Raw genomic sequence first — 6,000 nt, 5'->3', positions numbered from 1 at the left:
AAAGGTGGGGTCAAAACTTTGTGCCGCGACAATTTAATCAAAATTTCGGGAACAGAGGTCAATATCAGAGCAATAGGGGTCAATATCAGGACAGAAGAAATCCAAATCAGGATAGGAGAAATTTTGGGAATAATAATCCAAGGGGAAACTTCAATAGATTTAATAACCAAAATCAACAATGTTTATACTGTCTAGGATATTGTCGTTCAAGAAATTGTTGCCCTGCGAAAGATGTTCAATGTCATGAATGTGGAAAACGTGGCCATTTTTCAAAAGCATGTTTGAGCGCTAGGAAATCCCAATTTTGATGTTGCGCGCCTGTCCGAGGCAAAACTTCGGATAGGCATGAAACGAAATATGAAAATATGACGCTACAAGCGCCCATTCAATCTTGTTTGTTGGCTATCCGATTCGGAGATTATTCAAGCTTAGCACTCGTTGATACTGGATCTAGTATATCATGTATAAATCATTCAATGCTTAAAAATTCTAAATTTTCAACACTACCTCCTGAAAAGCCCAAAATTACCAAAATAGAAGGGGCCGGGGGAGCAAACACCAAGTTACAGGTCAAATCACTGTAGAATTTTCAATAAACAAATTTTCTTTTACGCAAACATTTTACGTCATTCCTGCATTCAGACAAAGTATGATTTTAGGCACTGATTTTCTGGCCACAAATCGAGCATGCATTGATTGGGAGACAAACAGTTTATTTCGAAAAGATCGTTCAATAAATATCAATTTTACTGAACAACCACCAGGGTATGCGATAAAAACAGTATTAAGTCCAAATTCAGTTCGGAACGTCCCAGTAAAGTTATCACGAACGAATAAAAATGAATTGGTCTTATTAGAACCTACTGAAGAAATGTATGATTTAAATGTTTTTCCTGCGAAATGCTTGATACAAAACATACCTGGACAAGTATACATACAAATACTTAATGTATCAGATAAAGAAATTACGCTAGAAATTGATTTGGTTGTTGTTACTGTCTCTACCGTGTTTAACCTCACGAAAGACAATGAGCTAAATTTTATACCAAACGAGTCTGTCAATATCAATAACGAAAATTCTAACGAAGAATATAAACCACCTCCAATAGATTTTGATTTGTCAAAATCGGTTCGAACAACAGAACAAAAAGAAATTTTTCAAAATTTTTTGGCTGAACATCGAGGTGTTTTTGCAACTACTTTAAAGGAGCTAGGAAAAACAAATGTATTTGAACACAAGATTGAAATGACGAACGACACTCCTTTTCAATCTAGACCATATAGAAATACCCCAACAGCAAAAAAAGAAATAGACAGACAAGTGGCCGAAATGTTGGAGCATGACAGTATTGAACCTTCAAATTCGCCATATTCTAGCCCCACGGTCCTAGTAAGAAAAAAGAACAATGCAGGCTTCAGGTTCGCAATAGATTATCGCAGGATTAACGAATTTACAGTTCCCTTGACCTTCGCCATTCCACGGTTAGAGGACATAATAGACACAGTCGCATCCTCCAAAGCGGCCCTATTTTCGGTCGTAGATCTTTCTGCGGGATTTTGGCAGATAGGTCTAGACAAAGAATCGAGACCAAAATCAGCATTTATTACCCATGATAATTTATATCAGTTCAAACGCATGCCATTTGGTATAACAAACGCCAGTTTCTCCTTTCAAATGGCTATGAATCAGATACTAAGGGGGTTAACGTGGAAGCATTGCTTGGTATACATTGACGACATCATTGTATGGTCTGAAAATTTTGAACAACATATTAAACACTTAGGTCAAATATTCGATAGACTACAGGAGGCCAACATGACAATCAAACCTACAAAATGCGAATTCGCGAAATCAGAAGTGTTATATTTAGGACACATACTCTCCGATAAGGGAATTAAGGTGGATGATTCAAAAATACAAGCTGTCAAATCATTTCCAATTCCAAATAACCAACATGATGTAAGAAGTTTCCTTAGTCTGTGTAACTACTACCGAAAATTTGTTAAAAACTATTAAAAAATTGCAGCACCAATTACCCATTTGTTAAAGAAAAACATGAAATTTAAATGGACAAGTGATTGCAACGAGGCATTTGAAACTTTAAAACAAGCCTTGATTACTGCCCCAATTTTGAAGTATCCTGATTTCGAAAAAGAATTTATCTTAGCATGTGACGCATCAACACAAGCGATAGGATACATTTTGTCACAAGAAGATGAGAATGGACAAGAAAGACCTATTGGGTATGGGGGCCGTAATCTTTCCTCGGCAGAACGTAATTATACTGTGACAGAATTAGAACTATTAGCACTGGTCAAAGGTATTTTCTACTTTCATGTATATTTGGCAAACAGTAAATTTACTGTATATACAGATCACAAGGCATTATGTTGGTTAAAACTATCAAAAATAACTCCACGAGGTTAATGAGATGGGCTTTACAAGTACAAAAGTACAATTTTGAAGTATGTCACAGAAGTGGAAGCAAAAATACACACGCTGATGCGTTATCTAGGAGAAAATATGATTTAAACGATCAAGAAGATGGTACAGATGATAAACCCATCAAAGCAGAAAGTATTGACCCTGAAATCATTCCATCTATTCCTCAAGGTCACATTTTTGAGATACATCTCTCTCAGTCAGATACAGATTCTAAGGTCAATGCACTTCCAACTATCAATAATATTACAAATGTAGATACCGTTGCGAAAAATATAGGAATAAAACAGAGACAATGTCCATATTTCAAATACATATATGAGTACTTATTAGAAGGGAAATTACCAGACAATATAGATAAAAAGAAAAATATTCCCTATGAAAGCATGCAATATGAGATGCTAAATGAAGTTTTTTACCACGTTTTTCAACCACGAGCTAAACAAAAAACAAAAAGAGGAGAAGTTTTGTTACAGATTGCAGTACCACAAGAATTAAGAAATAGCATATTAATTACATTTCATGATAATTCTTGTCACCTAGGTGTTATTAAAAGCTATGAAGCTATCAAGGCTAAATATTACTGGCCTGGTATGTATCAACAAGTTTACAATTATGTAACGTCTTGTAAAACATGTCAGGAAGTAAAATCAAGTCCACAAATGCGAGCGCCATTACATCCGATGCCAGTAGTAAACGTTTTTGAGCGTATTCATGTCAATATCCTTGAAGGATTATGCAAATCCCGTTCCGGGAATTCAGTTATCCTCTTGGTTACAGACAGCCTGAGTCACTGGCCGGAGTGCTTCCCCCTGAAAAATCAGGAGGCGAAACATATAGCAGACGTGCTATATAGAGAAATCGTTACAAGATATAGTTGTCCGTCATATTTGACGAGTGATCGTGGAGCAAATTTCTTATCGCGTATAGTGAGTTCACTTTGTGAGGTATTCAAGGTAGCTAGAAGTTACACTAGCTCCTATCACCCACAAACAAACTCCTCTTGCGAAAGAGTTAATTCTACTTTAGCCCAATCCTTGAGAGCGTTATGCTCCAATGAACAGGACACGTGGGATGAAGTGTTACCTAGTATAATGATGGCATTTCGAATGACGCCAGTCACCCAATCCATAGGATATTCACCTTATTATGGTCTATTTGGGAAAGAAATGACTTTACCTAGCTATTGACACTCAATTAATTCCCACACAGAAAATGGAAAAAGCAGCTAAACAGTTCATTGATGAACTAATTAAAAGGGTCAAAATTATCCATGACACGGCTAAAGAGAATATGAAACAGGCGCAGTTAAAAAGTAAAATTTATTATGATAAAAAGTCAAAGATTCCAAAATTCGCAGTTGGAGATCATGTTTATCTAAAAATAATGAAGATTCGGTCCGGTAAGAAAAATAAACTGGAACCGAAATGGATGGGCGGATCAAACGATACGTACAAAATTTGTGAGCTGCAGACACATAAATTGATGAAACCATTAGTGCATGCTAATAGGTTAAAACAGTACAAAGATCCACGAGATTACAGACCACAGGCTGATAATCATTCGGATCTGCGTGCTGATGACAAGACTGACGACGAAGATGAATCAGACACACCAGTCTATTCAAAAGTTGCGCCAGATCTATCAGTACAGCAATCACAGAAAAGTGATACGAGTATAAATAAACAAAGAGATAATAATTATTCTGATAAGAAAGCAGACAAAACACCTGACGGTACTAAAAATAGAAACCGAAATATATCAATTGACGGTAATAAAAATAGTAATAGCAATCAATCAACAAAGAACACGTGGTATGAAGTGACAAAACTATTAAAATCAAAATTGATATCGGGAAAAAGACATTACTTGGTACAATGGGCAGACGGATCTACCCCTACTTGGGAACCAAATGGTAATGTTTCAGATGCACTTAAACAAAAATACAACGCGACCGTAATTCAAAATCGTTTTAAGAAAAAGCGACGGTATTAATTGGTATTCAATTTCATCTCATCCGTTGGGTGTATGAACTGTTTAAGAGGATAACTTTCAGCGTAGTGACAAATTACTTTTTGCCGAAAACGTTATGTTGCCTATAATTTTGAAGTTACGGTACATAACTTCGATTTTTTTATATTGTAGACATGGCAAGGGTAATAGGAGTGATGTTACTACGTTTGTTAGTGTACTTCTCAGTTCTGATAATTGCCAATGGTGATGAATACAGATTGAACTATGGAATAATTTTTCAACAACAAAAAGATGTTGACTTTGCTACTGATATGTGGACAAATACATTTGAAATTGAATTACATTTAAATCCTAATGTGAATCTACCGAAACAAATGTGCGCACAAAGGAAAAATCCTTCCTGCATATTGATGAATCAAATGCTGACACAAGTTACTTATAAGAAATCAAATGTTAAACACCATATAATACAAACATTAGATTTATTAACAAAAATTATACCAACTTTACCTACAAACAGCTCCCGATTTAGAAAAGCACTTCTGCCTTTCGTAGGGGAGATCGCATCGGGTCTCTTCGGAGTTTCAACTGCAAGTGACCTAAGACGTGTCGTTAATCACGTAAATAAAATAGGCAAAGAAACAAATACAGTATTAAAAGCGTTAGCCCAATATGCTGGAGACTTCGACTCCTTTGTTACCCATTACAACGCTAGAGTTGCTAACATAATGATGGGTTTAATAGTTAATAAATACCAAATTCTAGTTCTACAACAAGAGATGACTAATATTAGTTCTGCTTTTCAACGTGTATTTGCAAACTACACTAAAATTATGACTCTTGAAGGGGAAGAAATACGGGGTATGGAAAACTATATAAATGATGTACGGGTTGGACTGACAAATTTAGCAGAAGGCAAACTGTCACCCTTCATTTTACCACCAGAATCTTTATCATCAACTATAGATAAAATATAAACAATGTTGCAAACAAAGTTCAAAGGGTACAAATTGCTATCAACTTACCCTTCTTATTGTTATAGATATGGTAAACTTTTGGTTTATAGGAATTCCACTACAATATATATTTCCCTCAAATTCCCAGTTACAACATTAAATAAAGAATTTCATGTTTGGAAAGTACTTTCGTTTATGGTTCCAATAAATGAGACTAGTAATCATGCTTCGATTTTAAAAGACATACCTGATTATTTGTTGGTTACCAAAGATAACAAATTCTATACTAAATTGTCAAAATTTACTATTCAACAATGTGAAAGAACAACAAATATACGACATTGCAATGCCAAACCAACTTTCCACAACATCGATGAAGAAACTTCCGAATGCATTATAAACATATTTCTAAATAACAAAGAGGGAATTAAGGAAAACTGTAATTTTAGATTTCTGGAAAACAATATTCATCCCCATATCTTACAAACTGCGCCTAATAAAATTCTCGTCTATAAAATATATAATTTCACATTGGATTGCAATGCAGGTTCATACGTACGCCCAGGTTGTGATTTTTGTATCGTTAGCATACCATGTCATTGCGCAATTATTACATCAACAACCCAT

This window comes from Mytilus galloprovincialis, chromosome 8 (genome assembly GCF_965363235.1).
Source record: "Mytilus galloprovincialis chromosome 8, xbMytGall1.hap1.1, whole genome shotgun sequence".
Classification (NCBI taxonomy): Eukaryota; Metazoa; Mollusca; class Bivalvia; order Mytilida; family Mytilidae; genus Mytilus; species Mytilus galloprovincialis.
This window is presented reverse-complemented; position numbering follows the sequence as displayed.